Source organism: Balaenoptera borealis, assembly GCF_965194805.1.
Source record: "Balaenoptera borealis genome assembly, chromosome: 13".
Lineage (NCBI taxonomy): Eukaryota > Metazoa > Chordata > Mammalia > Artiodactyla > Balaenopteridae > Balaenoptera > Balaenoptera borealis.
Window position 1 is genome coordinate 41,259,167 of NC_138870.1, and position 22,736 is coordinate 41,281,902.

Here is a 22,736-nt window from a genome sequence, read left to right on the forward strand (position 1 = left end):
GTAATAGGAACATAGCATAATTACCTTAAATGTAAATGGATTAAATGCTCCAACCAAAAGACACAGACTGGCTGAATGGATACAAAAACAAGACCCGTATATATGCTGTCTACAAGAGACCCACTTCAGACCTAGGGACACATACAGACTGAAAGTGAGGGGATGGAAAAAGATATTCCATGCATATGGAAATCAAAAGAAAGCTGGAGTAGCAATTCTCATATCAGACAAAATAGACTTTAAAACAAAGACTATTATCAGATACAAGAAGGACACTACATAATGATCAAGGGATCAAGCCAAGAAGAAGATATAACAATTGTAAATATTTATACACCCATATAGGAGCACCTCAATACATAAGGCAAATACTAACAGCCATAAAAGGAGAAATCGACAGTAACACAATCATAGTAGGGGACTTTAACACCCCACTTTCACCAGTGGACAAATCATCCAAAATGAAAATAAATAAGGAAACACAAGCTTTAAATGATACATTAAACAAGATGGACTTCATTGATATTTATAGGACATTCCATCCAAAAACAACAGAATACACATTCTTCTAAAGTGCTCATGGAACATTCTCCAGGATAGATCATATCTTGGGTCACAAGTCAAGCCTTGGTAAATTTAAGAAAATTGAAATCATATCAAGTACCTTTTCCAACCACAACGCTATGAGACTAGATATCAATTACAGGATAAAATCTGTAAGAAATACAAACAAATGGAGGCTAAACAACACACTACTTAATAACCAAGAGATCACTGAAGAAATCAAAGAGGAAATCAAAAACTACCTAGAAACAAATGACAATGAAAACACAATGACCCCAAACCTATGGAATGCAGCAAAAGCAGTTCTAAGAGGGAAGTTTATAGCAATACAATCCTACCTCAAGAAACAAGAAACATCTCAAATAAACAACCTAACCTTACACCTAAAGCAATTAGAGAAAGAAGAACAAAAAACCCCAAAGTTAGCAGAAGGAAAGAACTCATAAAGATCAGATCAGAAATAAATGAAAAAGAAATGAAAGAAATGATAGCAAAGATCAATAAAAATAAAAGCTGGTTCTTTTAGAAGATAAACAAAATTGATAAACCATTAGCAGACTTATCAAGAAAAATAAGGAGAAGACTCAAATCAATAGAATTAGAAATGAAAAAGGAGAAGTAACAACTGACACTGCAGAACTACAAAGGATCATGAGAGATTACTACAAGCAACTCTATGCCAATAAAGTGGACAACCTGGAAGAAATGGACAAATTCTTAGAAATGCACAACCTTCCAAGACTGAACCAGGAAGAAATAGAAAATATGAACAGACCAATCACAAACACTGAAATTGAAACTGTGATTAAAAATCTTCCAACAAACAAAAGCCCAGGACCAGAAGGCTTCACAGGCAAATTCGATCAAACATTTAGAGAAGAGCTAACACCTATCCTTCTCAAACTCTTCCAAAATATAGCAGAGGGAGGAACACTCCCAAACTCATTCTACAAGGCCACCATCACTCTGATACCAAAACCAGACAAAGATGTCACAAAGAAAGAAAACTACAGGCCAATATCACTGATGAACATAGATGCAAAAATCCTCAACAAAATACTAGCAAACAGAATCCAACAGCACATTAAAAGGATCATACACCATGATCAAGCAGGTTTTATCCCAGGAATGCAAGGTTTCTTCTATATACGCAAATCAATCAACGTGATACACCATATTAACAAACTGAAGGAGAAAAACCATATGATCACCTTAATAGATGCAGAGAAAGCTTTCAACAAAATTCAACACCCATTTATGATAAAAACCCTCCAGAAAGTAGGCATAGAGGGAACTTTCCTCAACATGTTAAAGGCCATATATGACAAACCCACAGCGAACATCGTCCTCAATGGTGAAAAACTGAAACCATTTCCACTAAGATCAGGAACAACACAAGGTTGCCCACTCTCACCACTATTATTCAACATAGTTTTGGAAGTTTTAGCCACAGCAATCAGAGAACAAAAAGAAATAAAAGGAATCCAAATTGGAAAAGAAGAAATAAAGCTGTCACTGTTTGCAAGTGACATGATACTATACATAGAGAATCCTAAAGATGCTACCAGAAAACTACGAGAGCTAATCAATGAATTTGGTAAAGTAGCAGGATATAAAATTAATGCACAGAAATCTCTTGCATTCCTATACACTAATGATGAAAAATCTGAAAGTGAAATTAAGAAAACACTCCCATTTACCATTGCAACAAAAAGAATAAAATATCTAGGAATAAACCTACCTAGGGAGACAAAAGACCTGTATGCAGAAAATTATAAGACACTGATGAAAGAAATTAAAGATGATACAAATAGATGGAGAGATATACCATGTTCTTGGATTGGAAGAATCAACATTATGAAAATGACTCTACTACCTAAAGCAATCTACAGATTCAATCCCTATCAAACTACCACTGGCATCTTTCACAGAACTAGAACAAAAAATTTCACAATTTGTAAGGAAACACAAAAGACCCCGAATAGTCAAAGCAATCTTGAGAAAGAAAAATGGAGCTGGAGGAATCAGGCTCCCTGACTTCAGACTATACTACAAAGATACAGTAATCAAGACAGTATGGTACTTGTACAAAAAAAGAAATATAGATCAATGGAACAGGATAGAAAGCCCAGAGATAAACCCATGCACATATGGTCACCTTATCTTTGATAAAGGAGACAAGAATATACAGTGGAGAAAAGACAGCCTCTTCAATAAGTGGTGCTGGGAAAACTGGGCAGCTACATATAAAAGAATGAAATTAGAACACTCCCTAATACCATACACAAAAATATACCCATAATGGATTAAAGACCTAAATGTAAGGCCAGACACCATCAAACTCATAGAGGAAAACATAGGCAGAACGCTCTGTGACATAAATCACAGCAAGATCCTTTTTGATCCACTTCCTAGAGAAATGGAAATAAAAACACAAATAAACAAATGGGACCTAATGAAACTTAAAAGCTTTTGCACAGCAAAGGAAATCATAAACAAGACGAAAAGACAACCCTCAGAATGGGAGAAAATATTTGCAAATGAAGCAACTGACAAAGGATTAATCTCTAAAACATACAAGCAACTCATGCAGCTCAATATCAAAAAAACAAACAACCCAATCCAAAAATGGGCAGAAGACCTAAATAGACATTTCTCCAAAGAAGATCTACAGATTGCCAACAAACACATGAAAGAATGCTCAACATCATTAATCATTAGAGAAATGCAAATCAAAACTACAATGAGATATCATCTCACACCAATCACAATAGCCATCATCAAAAAATCTACAAACAATAAATGCTGGAGAGGGTGTGGAGAAAAGGGAACCGTCTAGCACTGTTGGTGGGAATGTAAATTGATACAGCCACTATGGAGAACAGTATGGAGGTTCCTTAAAAAACTAAAACTAGAACTACCATATGACCCAGCAATCCCACTACTGGGCATATACCCTGAGAAAACCATAATTCAAAAAGAGTCATGTACCAAAATGTTCATTGCAGCTCTATTTACAATAGCCTGGACATGGAAGCAACCTAAGTGTCCATCGACAGATGAATGGATAAAGAAGATGTGGCACATATATACAATGGAATGTTACTCAGCCATAAAAAGGAACGAAACTGAGTTATTTGTAGTGAGGTGGATGGACCTAGAGTCTGTCATACAGAGTGAAGTAAGTCAGAAAGAGAAAAACAAATACCGTATGCTAACACATATATATGGAATCTAAGAAAAAAAAAATTGGTCAGAAGAACCTAGGGGCAAGACGGGAATAAAGACACAGACCTGCTAGAAAATGGACTTGAGGATACGGGGAGGGGGAAGGGTAAACTGGGACAAAGTGAGAGAGTAGCATGGACATATATACACTACCAAACGTAAAATAGATAGCTAGTGGGAAGCAGCCGCATAGCACAGGGAGATCAGCTGGGTGCTTTGTGACCACCTAGAGGGGTGGGATAGGGAGGGTGGGAGGGAGGGAGATGCAAGAGGGAAGAGATATGGGGACATATGTATAACTGATTCACTTTGTCATAAAGCAGAAACTAACACACCATTGTAAAGCAATTATAGTCTAATAAGGATGTTTTAAAAAAACACACACACTAAGAAACATGAGGCCTATTATTCCCTTCTGGAAAGTGCTCTGGAAACTTACGTTATTTTGGGGGCTTAATTAGAATCAAGAGTCCAACACCTGTAGGTCCATAATAGACTCCATTGTCAGGATTTTCATTAATAAAGTAGTTAAGTGTACTGCCCTCAAAGGAACTGCTTAAGTGATAGGCCATTTCCTTAACCCTTTTAACTCCCCTATTCCCTAGTTTCATTTGACACCTAATCTCATATGGAGAAAAAGACCATCTCAGATGCTCACCTGTGTCAGAGACTAAGCTAGCGACACCCTCTATATGGTCCTGTCTAAGGCTTATTGGGAATTCCTTCTGAAAATAGAATCTGAGTGATGAGTGATAGAGAAAATTAGGCTCATCTGCATGTGTCTAAGTACAGTGACTCTGTGTATTTTCTTGAATTGTCCCCTTTCAAATATTTTATCCCATTTCCCCCATATGGCAGCAAAATACACAAAATGTCCCAATATTTTGGCAACAAGATCACACCTTTCTGAAAGAACATATACACTTACAAAACCTCTGTCATCATTCAAAACTCAGTTTTGACTCAGAGATTAAGGCAGGAAACTTCCTTTCTCTTCAGTACAACATAGGCAGCAAGTGTAGGATAGCAAAGAGTGGGCACTACATATAAAGAAGATGGTGCACAACCAGTGGATCTCCTCCCTTAGTGTGTGTTGGATATCTTGGGATATGGTCATGAGGGCAGAATTATCACCAAGAGGACTGATTTTACTTTCAGTGTCACCTGCCTGGTAAACTAAATTTCTTTTATGCTCATCCATGTGACTGTGACATCTAGGGCACAACTCTGGTTGCCTGAAAAACAAAGTTATTAGGCAGACATCACCACTGATCCAGAAGAGGGAGTGATACTCATGGGCAGAGATGCCAGGGTCTACTGCTACAACTGAAAACTTGGAAATCGAGTGAGACCCACACACATCACAACTGCCAAGCAAAGAAACCAGCAAACAACAACTGTTAAAATAAATGTGGTGTAAAAGACGTTTATCCTATTGGTTCTTACTGGGTAGTGGAATGCAGTGCTTGAATGTCCAAGCGTGGTATTGCACTTGGTTCAGAGAACAACACCACAGATTAGGAGAAGATCTGGATTATAAAGTCACAAACCCATTTTGACTTTGCCCAAGTTATTCTGCTCATGGGTCTCAGTTTCCTCACTTGTAAATAAGGAGGCATAACTGGAAAATGCTGAAGACCCCTTTCATTTCTAATATCTTGTGATCTGGATGGTCTCACAGTCTATGACACCAACGTGGCTATCCCCCCAGACTGTGAAAAAGTCACCTAGTCCAAAAATATTTCCTACAAGAAAAAACTATTTAGGATATTTGTCAAAGATGTTGACCTTTGCACATAGAAACGTGCATGTCATAACAGAAATGGTGAAGTTTTTAACTCTTACTCATTCTTTTCCAAACAAAATTTAGACAAAAGAACACAACATATTAAAAATGATACAACATAGAATTTAACCCCAGGAGTGAGGATTTGTCACAACACCAGTAAAATAATAAACAAGAATCCATTATAACAAGAAAATACCTTTTAAAAATCATCACCTCATTAGATGTTGACTTGGCATTTGTTGAAAGACAAATGTTGATTTTTTAAATTAAGACTACAAAAGTAATGAAAATTTTTTCACATGATAAAAGAGACCTCATAATTTCAGGGTTGTATCGAAAACAGAAACTACACAAGGACGCCTTCTATTTTCATGCTAATTCAACAGTATTTAAAATGCTTTCAGCGGTTTTCCAGTTCCAAAAACAGATAAATATAAAATCCCAGTAAGACATTTTATAGAAGTTGACAAACGAATAGCAAAATTCATCCAGAAAAATAGGTAAAACTTCAAAAAAAGGGTGTTGATACTGCTATTCATGTATACTTGAATTAAATAATTAAGTAAATAAATGGCAGGTGGTAGGAGCCAAGATTCTCACTGTTGAAACAGGAGTTTGCAGATAAGTAAGGGAAGAAGACTAGAAAGATCCATTTGATAACAGAGTTGGAAACGTCAGTATGAACTCATGCTTAGCTTAATATAGCTACAGATGGTTACATATAGAAATATTTATAGATATGCGTATACACATGGGTTAGAATGCATACATATATTTCCTTGCTATCAACTGAGAGGGCCTGAAGCAACATATCAGTAGCAACAATCACACTGACCACTCAGATTTTGGTTTCTAATACAATTCTCCAGTAAAAGGAACTAGGGCTCCTTGGAGAAATGGCTGATTCTACAGCTAAGACACAGAATATACAAGATCAGCTTGAAACATCTTGTAGTACCAAAGAATAGGAAAGTGCTAAAACACACACACACATGCACACACACAAAATGATGGGTGTATATCAAAGGAGCACAGGAGTCAACTGAAAAAGGTCTCAATGACCAAAGCCAGAACAATCTGAGCACCAAATAAAGTAGTACTGGATTATAGCACAAAATGTGTGAGATCATAGTGATATAAATAAATGATTGAACAGATAAAAAAATGGGGGAGAAGAAACAAATCTCCCATGTAGAATTTCAAATAATTTATGTAAATACTCTACCCTCGAGTAGGTGAAGAATAACTCCTCATTCCATAATTGTGAGCTACACATAGTGACTTCCTTCCAAAGAGTAAAGTATGAAAAAAAAGAGTCAACTTGGAGGAAAAAGAGTAACTTTACAGTGGATAAATCTGAAAAACACTACCTGAGACACGTGACCTAGGTAACCTTCAACAGTGATAAACTTTGTTGGTAGTGTGTACTCTTGATATAACATGATGAAAATGGTACTTTACCTCTATGATCTTCCTCCCCAAAACAAATAACCCCAGTCTAATCATGAGGAAAACATCAGACAAGCTCAAATTTAGGGACTTCTTCAAAATATCTGCCCAGTACTACTCAGAAGTATCAAGGTCATCACAAACAAGAAAAGCCTGAGAAAACTGTCACAACCAAGTAAATCCTATGGTGACATGACAACTCAATATAATGTGGCATCTCTGGATAGGACCCTGGGGCAACAAAAAAAGAGGACATTATGTAAAAACTAAAGAAATCTAAATTTTAAAGTATGGAGATCGATTAATAATTTTCAATATTGTTTCATTAATTCTAACACATATTGTATGAATGTAAGATGTTAATAGGTGAAACTAGGTGCAAGGAATGTGAAAACTATACTATCTTTTAGATTTTCTGTAAATAACTACTCAAAATTTCTAAAATAACTGTTCTAAATAATAAAGTTTATTTAAATCCTAAAAGAAAAATAATAATGGTAAATAACAATTGATAGCTAGTTATATAGGTTTCTCACTGTGGTACAGGTAAAAAATTCTGAAATGCCTTTATGTATTTTAGAATTTTACAAAGGATTTGGAGACAAATAGGAGCCAAGGTTTTTACTGTTAGAAAAGAGAATACCAAATACGGAAAGGTAGAAGATAAATCTGTTTGTTTATATAATACATTTATATGAATGTGTTTATAATTATGCATAAACCCATTTTTTCCTACCTCTATCTGGTAAAAGAGTCTAGAGGCAATGACATAACAATACCAATAAGCTCACCTAGCACCCAGATCTTACTTTCTAAATACTATTTTCCATTTAAGGAACCAGAGTATCTTGAAATAAAGACTGATTCAAGGCTAGGGCAAGAAAAGTGCAAGATGAGTCTTTCTGTACTCTAAAGGGAAGTGACCAAATAATGATGAGACACAGCAAAAGGAAAGAGAAGCCAACTTGGAGGGGAACCCACTGGGCATATCTGAGACAATTTGAGCATAACAATAAATAATGATAGTAATTGATTATAATCTATTAAATAAAATAAGAACCCATGAGTCTGTACTGAGAAAGTGAGGAGAGAGACAGACAGAGACACAGAAATAGGAAGAAAGGAAAGACCCTACCTGCAGAAGAATGTAAACTAATAAAGAAGGAATGAAGGAGTTAGGAAGTTATTAAAGGATATTAAAGCTATGGGGTAAAAGTTTAATAAGGAACAAGATATTTACATAGTCTCAAACTACCTCTCTACAAATTATTGATTACAAAGGCAAAAGTAACTTTACAGTGAAGAAAGTATGTGAACACCAGGTGAAACATTTTTAGGTTTTATATATATATATATATATATATATATATATATATATATATATATATATATAATACTTACAAACATATGTCTAACATCATATGTATGTAAAACTTACAAAATACACATTTTATACATAATATATATTCTAATTTACAATAAAAATATTTTTTTAAGAAAACAAGCAGGATAACTTGAAGAAAACAAGAGTTAATACTTTATGTTCCTGAAATGAATTAACAATCAAACTTAACCAGAAGTTGTGAAAACTAAAGGAAAAAATAAAAACATATTTAGATTTTTTTTACATCTTATCTTTATGGTATACACATATTTTTCTCCCATAATTATGTTAATTCCATCATAATATCTAAATTTGACATGTATGTCATTTAGATTACATTCTATGTTAATTAGAGAGAATAGAAATAAGACTAATGTGGAAAGCTTGAGGGACCCAATTTGGGTTCAACATTAGAATTTTTCAATAACAAAATGCTCTGTCTTTCCTAGAAAACTAGTGGGGGCAAAAATACAAAAACAAAACCTAACTACAGAGTGATCTTTCCAAAATGAAATATATTTAACTAACTCCTCAGTTTAAAGCACTTCAGTGATGCTCCATCACCCACATAATCAAGTCCAAATTTCTTTACATGGAATAAGGAATACCCGATTACCATGTGGTCCATTCTAACTTTCTACCCTCATAATTTTCCTCACCAGTCTGTCAAAAATTATTCCACAGGCACACCAGGTTACTTTCTGTTCTTGGAGTAGGTCACATTTTTTCATTTGGGACAATGGATATATAGTGCCGTTACTCTACCCTCACTTGGAACTTGTCTCAGCTCAATTTTCCAAACCTTGGCATAACTCTTACTCATCCTTCTAGTCTATCTCACATATCACCTTCTCAAGGAAGCACTTCTTTATCTGCCAGGTTGGAATACAATTCCTAAAACACACCCTACTTACACTGATATATTTCTTATAAAGTAATGTTTTGACTGATATATTTCTTATAAAGTCATATTTTGTAGTGATTAACTCTACAGGCTCTGGGTTAGGCTCCCTTGATTTGAAATTTATCTTTGTTATTTAACAGCTGTGGAATTTTGTACAAGTTAGCTTGGCATTTCTGGGCTTAAGCTTCCTCATCTAGAAAATAGAGATAATAATTATTATACTCATCACAGTTTTTGAGACAATTGAATGAAATAATATATGTAAATGTAATATATGATAAATATAGTTCATAAGAGGATGCCATTCTATTTTAATGTCCATAAAAGTAGACATAAATAACTTCTGGACCCCTGACACTGCTGTAATGAAACAGTTTAGTCATGTCAAAGCATTCAACCTCATAGTTTCTTTAAATTCAATGTTTTTAACGGAATCTGTTTAGGGATTTTTTTTTAATATTATTAGAATAATGCCCTAGTATAAAGTGAGTGCACTGGGTAAAATTACACCCAAGGGCATTTAAATAGCAGTTCTTGGTTGTCAGACTGGGGTTGCGACAATAATTTTCTTTTTCTAACCAATACCTTATAATGGAATTCAACTGAACTCAGCACTCTTTGGCTAAACAGTAATAGTGCACCTATACATTCTGTATAGAAAACAGAAGATACTTTTGTTTTCATTTTTTATTAGTAAAAGGAAATGAGAAATTGGCAAGGATTTACTTTCCCTTCCCCCCACCTTTTTTTTTTATTGGTGACCTACAGAAAATATTTTTATATTTATGATCTGTAGAAAATTTCTAAACCCATATGTGATGCTTTTAAAAACCTATAAACAGAAGTCCACTTTTCCAAAAACATGGATTTAATACAGTGTTCTTCTCTAGGATACATCCTGCATAAATCTTGCAACCCTTGGGGCAAATCATAGGACCAGTTTTATAACAGGGAAGAACAAATCTGACTCCATATTAGATCTGTTTCTTTTACTTTAACCTTTGTATTCTATTGCCTTTGCTTCCAGTTAAGAATGTTGCCTATAGCCTGAAATATACAGGATAGCCCATTCTCAAGGCTCTGACCTTTAAGGGTGTAACATTTTTCCATTCATATAGAAATAAAAAGTTGCAGAACAGAGAATAACATTTGTCTTGTTGGAGGTTTACAGGAACATCATGACCTGATCTACAGGGACAGCTATAAGAACAAGGGATTCTGACATCAAGAAGTTTGCAACAACCAACCACACCCCTCCTTCACCTGGCCTTCAAAAACGCTTTGCAGATCCCAGTACTGGGCATATACCCTGAGAAAACCATAATTCAAAAAGAGTCATGTACCACAATGTTCACTGCAGCACTACTTAAAATAGCCAGGAGGACATGGAAGCAACCTAAGTGTCCATTGACATATGAATGGATAAAGAAGATGTGGCATATATATACAATAGAATATTACTCAGCCATAAAAAGAAATGAAATTGAGTTATTTGTAGTGAGGTGGATGGACCTTGAGTCTGTCATACAGAGTGAAGTAATTCAGAAAGAGAAAAACAAATACCGTACGCTAACACATATATATGGAATCTAAAAAAATAAAATGGTTCTGAAGAACCTAGGGGCCGGACAGGAATAAAGATGCAGACGTAGAGAATGGACTTGAGGACACGGGGAGGGGGAAGGGAAAGCTGAGACAAAGTGAGAGGGTGGCATGGACATATATACACTACCAAATGTAAAATAGATAGCTAGTGGGAAGCAGCCGCATAGCACAGGGAGATCAGCTCAGCTCAGTGTTTTGTGACCACCTAGAAGGGTGGGATAGCGAGGGTGGGAGGGAGACGCAAGAGGGAGGGGATATGGGGATATATGTATACGTATAGTTGATTCACTTTGTTATACAGCAGAAACTAACACAACAATGTAAGGCAATTATACTCCAATAAAGATGTTAAAAAAAAAAAAAGGATGCCTGGAGACCTAACTGTAATTTCCTTAAGTCCAAACATTTGTTGAGTTGAGGCAATTCTGTGAATTAAACATGAATTCAGACTTTCCTCACCTTTCAGGTAAAATACTATTTTCAAAGAGTAAAGCATATATATTTAGAGGAAAATATACATATGGAGACCTAGAAAAGACATAGAAAGAATAGTGTTCATATAATCTGTAATGTTTCAACTTAATCTGTTTCATTATAAAATTTTTTAAAAAATGCTTTGCTGAAACCCTTTGGGGAGTTCGGGGGTTTGGGGGGGCATGAGTCACCCATTCTCCTCGCATGGACCTGCAATAAACCTTTCTCTGCTCCAAACTCTGACGTTTCGGTTTGTTTGGCCTCACTGTGCATCAGGCACACAAACTTGTGTTTGGTAACAGTTTTTCAAGGCAGAAACTGGAAAGTTGGGAATGTGTTGGCGCCTTAAGAGAAAATATTTAAAATATCCCAATTATGCAAGAAAAGATACAGAATCCAAGTAGCCACTGTACAACAAACGTATTTTGGCAGCAACTGTGTAGTACTTGGCCATAGCTGTAACAAGTGCCTTAGGACATTGTCTGTCTTTTGCTGAACAAGCCTGAACTATATATACTCAGAGAGTTGAATATTTATAAGAGAAATTAATAGAAGCAGTCACTCAAATGTCATCTCTGAATAGGGAATGGTACGGATCCCGATATTCCTAAAGGACTTTGTTGAAAGATTTAGAAACCTGGAATAGGAATATTAGGACCACTGTCAATGCATGTAATTTTTCTGGGCATAAGAGAAAGGTGCAGAGGTGGACAGGGAATGGTTTGCCAGCTCTTGTCAAGCCAGATTTCACCCCCTTTCTTTCTCCCTCCCCCGACAATCATTTGAAAAATGAAAGGAATTCCTCTTCAAATCACCTCACACTACCTAGTTATCTCAGAGATGAAAGTGGAACATCCAGAGAAAGGCAACCAAGAGCCAAATGACAGAGAAATATTTGATACAGCCCAAACTAAGATTTTTGGGGAATTCAAGGCTTTACTTACAAAGTTAGGCCATCATTCTAGAAATCTCATGTTTTCTGAGTTATAAAGAATGTAGACACCTCACTCCTGATCATGTAGAGCCAGCTTTATCTATCAACATTCCTTTTGAGAACTAGAAAAAGATAAATGAAACGCAAAAAGTATTTGTTTGAAAGTATTGGAAAGTCTAACAAGGCTGTCAAGAGTCAGAGAACAAGACCTCAGAGGGAAGAGTACTGAGACGAACTTGATATTCCGTATTAATTGTCTCCTCAAGGCCTTTGTCTATGTGTAAGTGGTACATGGCCAAGAGACTGAGAAGCCTAGCAGAAACTGATAGCTAAGAGGCTGAGAACCTTAGCTGAGCTTTTGGCAGTTCATGGGTATATGGACACAAAACTTAAAATTCAGGGCTACCAAGGCAGGCAGGATTCGTTGGGTCAAGATCCCCAAAAGAAGCAAAATGTTTTAAGGTGAGCCCAACATTCTGCATCAATTTTCCCCATGAGATACGTAAATGCCATATGTAGCACATGATAAAAGGGTAAAAAGCTGAACAGAAAGTAGAGTCTATGAGTACAGTTATATCTGAGAAGCCAAGCAGATATAACTGTAGTTTGAAGTTGGAGCTGAGGGTCCACCAAGAAGAAGTAAGTGGAAATTACCCCTTTAGCTAGAGCCATGGAAGGTCACAGAAGCACTATACCACAGGAGTAATACTGAACAAGAAATAGAACAGTCTCACAACAATTTGGAAACACAATTCTGAAACAGCTCAATGCCAGATTGGATTAAGATGATTTGACTCTAAATGCCTGCACAAAGCAAAAGTCATCCTTTTCTGGACTGAGATAATATCAGCCAGAGTCTCAATTTCATTTCTAAAAATATCAGGTATTCCTTAAGACGGGACCAAATGACCAAAAAAAGGAAAGTAAAAGACCATAGAACAGATCCACTGGAGATCTCAGATATTAGAGTTATTAGACATGCATTTTACTTTATTTCATTTTCATATTCATTCATCTATTTGTTCAATAAACAGTTGCCTTTTTTCTAGCTTTATGTAATTGACAAACAACATTGTGTGAGTTTAAAGCACACAGCAGGACGATTTGATATACATGTATATTGTGAAATAATTACCACAATAAGGTTAACACATCCATCGCCTCATGTAATTACCATTTTGTGTGTGTGTGTTGAGGACATTTAAGATCTACTCTCAGAAAATTTAAAGAATGTAATACAGTGTATTAACTGTACTAGATTAACTAGTCATCATGCTGTACATTAGATCCCCAGAACTTATTCTTCTTATAATTGGAAGTTTGTACCCTTTGACCAACATCTCCTCATTTCCCCCAACCCCTGGAAAATAGTATTTAGAGAGTAAGATCTGGGTGCTAAGTGAGCTTATTGGTATTGTTATGTCATTGCCTCTAGACTCTTTTACCAGATAGAGGTAGGAAAAAATGGGTTTATGCATAATTATAAACACATTCATATAAATGTATTATATAAACAAACAGATTTATCTTCTACCTTTCCATATTTGGTATTCTCTTTTCTAACAGTAAAAACCTTGGCTCCTATTTGTCTCCAAATCCTTTGTAAAATTCTAAAATACAAAGAGGCATTTCAGAATTTTTTACCTGTACCACAGTGAGAAACCTATATAACTAGCTATCAATTGTTATTTACCATTATTATTTTTCTTTTAGGATTTAAATAAACTTTATTATTTAGAACAGTTATTTTAGAAATTTAGAGTAGTTATTTACAGAAAATCTAAAAGATAGTATAGTTTTCACATTCCTTGCACCTAGTTTCACCTATTAACATCTTACATTCATACAATATGTGTTAGAATTAATGAAACAATATTGAAAATTATTAATCGATCTCCATACTTTAAAATTTAGATTTCTTTAGTTTTTACATAATGTCCTCTTTTTTTGTTGCCCCAGGGTCCTATCCAGAGATGCCACATTATATTGAGTTGTCATGTCACCATAGGATTTACTTGGTTGTGACAGTTTTCTCAGGCTTTTCTTGTTTGTGATGACCTTGATACTTCTGAGTAGTACTGGGCAGATATTTTGAAGAAGTCCCTAAATTTGAGCTTGTCTGATGTTTTCCTCATGATTAGACTGGGGTTATTTGTTTTGGGGAGGAAGATCATAGAGGTAAAGTACCATTTTCATCATGTTATATCAAGAGTACACACTACCAACAAAGTTTATCACTGTTGAAGGTTACCTAGGTCACGTGTCTCAGATAGTGTTTTTCAGATTTATCCACTGTAAAGTTACTCTTTTTCCTCCAAGTTGACTCTTTTTTTTCATACTTTACTCTTTGGAAGGAAGTCACTATGTGTAGCTCACAATTATGGAATGAGGAGTTATTCTTCACCTACTCGAGGGTAGAGTATTTACATAAATTATTTGAAATTCTACATGGGAGATTTGTTTCTTCTCCCCCATTTTTTTATCTGTTCAATCATTTATTTATATCACTATGATCTCACACATTTTGTGCTATAATCCAGTACTACTTTATTTGGTGCAAGCCTGCAAGAGATTCTCCATGAGCTGCGACTCAGATCCTTAAGCAGGGTGCTGCCCATCTGTGCTGCCATCTCAGGAGCTCAGAGAAGGGGTCTTATGAAGCTGGGAAGGGGAGCTTCCTTGTTCCTGCTATGGCTGAGAGGGCATGAGGAAGCTAGTTCCAGGAGTGCTGAGAAAAAGCTGAAAGTGGAACCCCAGCTATTGCTGGGGTGATGCGAACAGAAACAGCAAGTAGTCTCCCTTTCGTGCCACAACCTAAGAGGAGTTGGTTGTCAAAGAAGAAAATACTTTCCATATTCTGCACATCACAAAGCATAAGGGTGGGTTTAGAGATAAGAGAGAGTAGTTTAATAACCACTACGAGCCTCGAGCAAGATAAATACAAAAGAAAACAAATCTAGGCATTTATAATAAACTACTAAAAACTAAAGGCAAAAAGAAAAAAATTTAAACAGCCTGAGACAAAAGACAAATTACCTTTAAACAGTACTGAGACAGGCTGGGAGCTGGGGCCTGGGACCCCTTGCCGCAGTGCTTGCACCTGGACAAAGTCTCCTCCAGCAACAGAATATACAGAAACTATAAGGGGCTGAAAATAACTGCAGGCATGTGCACCTGGGGCAAAACAGAAAGACCAAAACCCAACTGCTACATCTGAGGTGTCAGGAGCAAACACAGGGTACTACCCATGATCCCTGCACACAGCACCACCAAGGGAGTGGGCAGACCACCTAAGCCACCCGCTCGCCTGACCCACGGATCTGCCCCTACCCTCACCCCATTTAAGGGACCAGCTCGCCCTCAGTGAGCAAGCAAGGGCACCTGTTACTTGTTTTCACTCCCTCGTGCTGCAGCACGAGTCCCAGTAAAGCCTTGCCTGAATTTCTTGTCTGGACTCTTATCAATTTATATTGATTAGATAGTCTAAGAACCCAGGTCCATAACAGTACCACCTGTAGACACAGGCAACTGTGGTCCAGGCCTGGACTTCTGTTTTAGGGCTTGTTTGGCTTCCTTCCCACCCATCACTCTTCACAGGGTGAGGGTCCTGCAGAGTCTAGCTGATACACCCACCCACAGCCGGCACACTCTAAATCTCCTGCTCCAAAGAGCTGGACCTCAGAAATCCCTGCCCAAACAGCCTCAGGTCCATTTCCGGTTCTCACAGCCCTCTTTCCACAGGAGTGTGCACACCAGGCGTGAGGAGTGTGCAGGGAGCTCGACGGTGTGTGCTGACTTATGGAAGCATGCACTGACTTTCTCAGTTCATGAAAGACCCAACGGTGCGACAAAAAAGAGCCTTGGGTCAAGGAACTCCGTTTGTACTTTTTACCCGGGAAATAAGTAAAGGCGAACCTGCCTTTGAAGGAACCAACTTTAGACTGAAATTGATTTCCCAACAGAAGTGATAGAAGCCTTAAGACTTATGGGTTAATATTCTGATAATGATGAAATAAATGCAAACTAGAGTTCTATACATCAAAATGTACCTCAAAATGAAAGAAAATGTACCTCAAAAATGAAGGTAGAGCTCCTCCGCCGCCCCACGCCCGGCGGGTGGGCCCAGGAGACGCGAGAGGAGGCCCAGGCCCGGCGCGCGGGACGCCCGGTTTCACACCACCGTTTCCACGTGTTGTTTGGCAGCAACAGACTGAGCCCGCTCCTCCAGATCAGGTGGCGGGTGACGAGGAGGGAGAGGACAGGGAGGCAGGCTGGAAGCTTAAAAGGCAGCCCGCCCCAGGACCTCCGGGAGCGTGCCTCTCCCGCTGCTCCCTCCGCAGGGCCAGCCGGCGCCCTGGCTTCTGCGCAGCCGTCCAACAACGCGGGCCGGCTCCGCCCACCTGGCTACACCATAGCAACCGCGATGAAATAGCCCCTTCAAGCTGGTGGAGGGCTTCTTCGACCGTGGTCGGTGCTAGAGCACATCATGGAAGACAAGCTGATGGCAGACGTCAACACCTGGGAGAGCGAGGAGCAGAAGCGGAACCGGGGCATGGCATCCTGAGAATCATGAACCCCGCAACCACGTGCTGATCCTGTCCTTCCCCATCCTGCCGACGGCGGCTCCTGGGAGATCCCTGAGGGCTACCGGGCCCAGAGTAGCCAGCACTGCACGCCCTGCAAAGGAAGGGTCCGCTACTGTGAAGATGTGAGTGTAGATGAAGTAAAATCTTTGGCTTCTCTGATGACGTATAAATGTGGTGTGGTTGAAGTACCATTTGACTGTGCTAAAGCTGGTGTTAAAATCAATCCCAAGAACCACACCGATAATAAATTGGAAAAGATCACAAGGAGGTTCACCATGGAACTACCAAAAAAGGGTAGTTTATTGGTCCTGAGGTTGATGTGCCTTCCCCGGTCAGGGGCACAGGTGAGCGAGAAGATTCCTGGATTGCTGACACCTATGCCAGCACCATAGAGCACTTAGATATTAATGCACATGCCTGCTATTAATGGTAAACCCATCAGTCAGGGTAGTATCCACAGATGTACCTCTGCCACTGGCCGTGGTGTTTTCCATGGGATTGAAAACTTCCTCAATGAAGCTTCTTACATGAGCATTTTATGCATGACCCCAGGGTTTGTAGATAAAACATTTGTTATTCAGGGATTTGGCAATGTGGGCCTGTACTCTGTGACATATTTACATCATATTGGTGCTAAATGTGTTGATGGTGGTGAAGCTAATGGGAGCATATGAAATTCAGATGGCATTGACCCAAAGGAACTAGAAGACTTCAAATTACAACATGGATCAATCGGGGATCAATCCATGGATCAAAGCGTGGTGGAAATATTCTCGTTGTACCCACAGCGGGTTCTAAAACAGAGTATCAGGTGCCTCCAAGAAAGACATTGTGTAGTTTGGTTTAGTTTACACTATGGGATTTTCTGACAGGCAAACCATGCCCATGGCCACAAAGTATAACCTAGAATTGGCTGCCTATGTCAGTACCATTGAGAAAGTCTTTGGGGTATACAGTGAAGCTGGTTTACTTCTTCACTGCCCTATTTACCTGTAACTTCTGCAAACCTATCAGAAGTTTTGTAACCACAGAAATCTTTTTCTCTTATGGACATTATTCTCAACAAGTCAATCCAAATCAGCCCTTTAAGAAAGCAATTAAGGTTAAGATAGCATATACAGGTTGACGAGTATGAAAGTAGAAATTACCTGTGCCAGAGGGCCATTGGGATATTTTACCTTTAACTAAAAAGTCTCTTTTCATCTCCTATACCCTCTTGTTCCATAGCTTGTTCTCAACATGTTAGTTACCTGTTGCTTGAGCTGAGTAATCAGTTGCTTGCAATATTTTTCTCTGGCCAAGTCTGAGATGGGACCTGCTGTAACTTTAATGCATTTAAGAAGTGGGTGTGTGGCATTTTCAGAAGGTGGCATGATCCTAAAATGAGTTATTGTTATTTCACATCAGCAAAATAACTGAATTTCATGGGTTGCAAACAAAAATAACAGTTGTTTCTCTTTATGCATTTTATTCTTTTAGAATGAAATAAGTACATGCTGCTGTAATAAAATTGCCTTTAATTACTTAACAAGCCTAACCTGGAAGCAATGAGTGCTTATAAACATGAATTTTAAAAGTTAGCATTTTTATGACATAAAACAGCATCATTTATAGCTCATCAGTTCTGTATTATTATCCAAAAACATAAAAAGCTAGATGGATAATTGTTATATTCATAACTGCAGATGATTGAGGCTGTTTTTGTTATGGCTATCTGAATTTGCTAAATGTAATTATGACATGTAGTCCAAATAATGCAGTAACCTCCTTATCATCTTAATTAATTTTTCATTTCTCTAACGACCTATTGTTCTGAGTGATTGAACACTAACTCAAGTAGAGTAACTCAGAAAAAAACTACTTGGTCTCCTTGTCTGGAGTCTGCCTGAAAGCTCTAAGCATTGCCAATGTCCACAGCCCTGCCTGATTTTGTATTCCTTTTGTTTTAGAGGACTCACACGTGCACACAAACTTAATTAACACAGTGGAGCTTAAAACATTGGATTGAGTGTTTTGTTTGGGATTTTTTGGTTAAGGCCTTTTGAACAGTATACCAATGAAATACTAGACATTATTTATATAATGAATGAGTCATTTTTTTAAAAACAGTAATACTCTTTCAGAAATTTCTAATTACTTTGTAACTGCATGACTTAACCTAGTAATAAAAGTAATAAAATAAATTTAAAGTCTGCCTTTTCAAAAAAAAATGAAAGGAAAATATTTTCAGACAAACAGTAGCTGAAGACATTTGGCACCAGTACACTTTCACAACAGAAATACTGAAAGGATTTTTTTACATGGAAGGAATATGTTCCTAAATGGAAACATTGAAGTAGAGGAATGAATTTAGAGCAACTGAAAGTTTGAACATATAGGTAAACTTAAATGAATATTGATCTGTGTAATAACAGTAATGTCTTGAGGCATTACACACACACATACATATGTATACACACACACATGCACACATATAATCAAAATACATGATAATAACCACACAAAATGTTGGAGAGGGGCAAAAAGTGTTAAAACTATGCTGAGATCCTTATATTGCCCCAAAAGTACTATAAAGTACTAATTTATGGGATGCATGTGCTAATATCCAGATTAACAACTAAAACAAGGGTAAAAGATTGCCTCTTAATAGAAAGAAAAGAATGGAGTGATTTAAAAAAAAAAAGGTTAATCCAAAAGAAAGTAATAAAGGGGAGAAAAAGGAAAAGAGCAGGTATGACAGTAGTGAGATGGGACGTTAAATCCAACTACATCAGTAATTATATTAAATGTAGATGGACTAAATACTCTGACTAAAAGGTAGAGATTATCAACCAAATGCTGCTTAAAAGAGTTACACCTTAAATATCAGGTACAGAAAGGTTGACAATAAAAGGATGAAAAATGCTACATCTTAAAAATAATAATAAAACAAGAAAGCTTGTAAAGCAGCAACAGGAATCTTGTCAGAGCCTGTCCTTTGTCCTTTTCCAGGGAGAGATGTTAAGAGTTGGAGAGGTAAATCATCAAAAGATTATTGAAGTGGGGTGGCACTTACAATCAATTCTAGTTTGTATAACAGGCAAGATCAATAATCTATCCAGAGGTGCCTTAGGAAAATATGCAGTCTAATTCAAAAGAATAGAGATAATAACATTTGAGAAGCAATGTTCCCCTTAGCTCAAACATGCAGATATAGTCCTGAGCCTGGGACCACTGGAGCTGATTTTTTAAAAATTAAATTAAAATTAAATTAATGTTTTTAAAACCCAATGTCCAGCAATCTCTTTAAGAAGGTTCCACATTTACCACTCCTCATTTTCAGGTCAGACACAAATTCACCTAATTGAGCTAGGAAGCCCTTTATGATCTTATCACATCTTTAATAAGAATGTCTGAATCTCCCATTCCAATTGTTCAATTAAGTCACTGTTCTATACATCTTAAAGGTCCTTAAAATGCCTATTGCCAGGACCTTAATGGTATTTCAGCTGCTATTTCAGTTAAAGAGTAAGCAAAGACCAAAGAGAAATAAGTCCCCATTTTTATTGAAATTCTTTTGAATCCTTCAGAAACACTGGCAGTGGCCCCATGTCAACCACCTTTTAGCATTCTTGGTAGATTCTCCCCAAGACCAATTTTGGGTAGTTTTTCTCCTATTATCATCCAGGAAATTACATTAGTAACTTCCACAGCAGTGACTTTGGTGGATGACAATGGAATATGTTTTTGTAACAAACATCATTGCATGGCTTGGACACTTCCATGCCTGCTCATATCATGTATCCAAGTGGCTACCTGCAAACAGTCGACCAGGTCACCACCTTGGCATTCTGGTTCTCCTCTGAGCCAGTAATTGAGTTCTTTTGTTGAGCATCCCTATGATCTACTTTAATTTTCTTTCTGAAATTCCATAGGCCTGCCACAGCTGTGTTCTTCACACACAGTATTCTTTAATTGTTCATCCATCAAACATTTATTAGCTAGACCATTGGGCCATTGGCTATGGCCTAATAGTCTGTGATATCCTGACTTTTGTATGTAGCATTCTATATGAATTGGGACTTTGTTCTAGAGCAAAATTACTTTTGTACTGCTACATGAATTGCTTTCAGTTCAGCCCATTGTGCAGAATACTTTTTGCCTTTTTCAACTAGGAATTTACTGTCTGCTAGGCAAATAGCAGCAGACTTCCATACAAAATGTCATTTTTCAATACTTGAGCTCCGAATGGTGGAGCAAGCAGCCTGTTACACTTCACCGAGAAGGGAGTCATAAGAGTCAGATCATTCACAAGCATGAGTGCGCATTCTGTCATTGATCCTACAGATAGAGAGAGGCTACCTACTCATGGATATGATACACACACTCCATCTCAGCATATTCCTAAGTTTAACATTTACATTCTATCAAGGAATTGTGTTGTTCAGCTCTCTCTTTATATGAATGTCTTTCTTAAATCACTCATATCAAAATATATATCTTGGTAATTAATTGTCCTTCAGCCATATGAGCTATTTCCACCACAGCTTAAGAGCATGCTAGTAATTGTGTCTGAAGTGGGTTGCACTTAGTCACAGAATAGTTTTCTAATTCAAAATACCAGTAACTGCCATTGGGTGGCAGAATTAGACTTTTGCTAATAACTTCAATCTGCTTGAGTTTTAGTAGTAGACATGTATAAAATCATCGGTCCATTAGTATTACATAGTCACAGAGGTACAGCTTGTATTATTAATTACCCTTTGACTATTCTCAAAGATTTCCTTTGTTCTTGCTTATTCAAATTTAGGATTTTTTTCTAGTTAACTCTATATGACAGATGACAGGATACCCAAATGTGGTGTGTGTCCACCAGAACCTATATCTCCACAAGACTTTATGCCCTCTTCTTATTAGTAGGACCCACGACAGATAGTAATTTTTTCTTTACTCTTTATGAAATGTCCCTATAGGCCTCCACTTAGGATATCCCCAAATATATGACTGATTTACTTCAGCCCTAAATCAACCATCCTTGACTACTCCTTCACACTATAATTTCCAAATTCTTTTGGCTTCCTCTTCCAAAGAGGAAATTATCATGATATTATCAACGTAATGAATCAACTTACTTTTGAAAGTGGTCAGATCCAAATCTCATCTTTTCAGGTTGTGACAGTATGACGGATATTCAGGTACCCTGTAGAAGCACAGTGATTGCATAATGGAGTCCATCTCACAGGAAGAAGAACTGTACTTGACCTGCTTTCCCGAATGGGGTACAAAAACCAAGTCACTTTAAGCAAATCAGTCACCTTTAACCTGCTGAACTGTCCCCATGTCTGGCATAGCAAAGGTTATGGATAGAAGTACTTTAAAAATTCACCAGCCAACAGTCAGCTGTGCAATGTTTTTCATACGCCATATAGGAATATTATAGAGAGAGTTAGAGGAGACTTGCACTCCTTATTCTACGGATTCTTAATAAGGGCTGAGGTTCGCTGTTTTCTTGTACTCAGGTACTGCCTAATAATTACTATAAAAGAGGGTGCAGGCAGTGCTAATGGATCCCATTTAGCATGTAATTGGAACCAAGCAAAGGGTGAACTTGCCCAACATTTGACTACAAGCTGGTAATAGCAAAGCCCTTTACTCGTGCATCACCTCTCTTCAACACCTTTGGGCCAATGTGATGTAACCACCGGATATCTCTCACTTCTCATTTCCCTGTCTACACTTTTACTCGATCTTGGTACCTTCTGCCACAAGATCAGCATACCACCGCAAGGTTTACCTTGGGCCCCTGAAAATTGCTTTCTGATTTCCCTGCAAATATAACA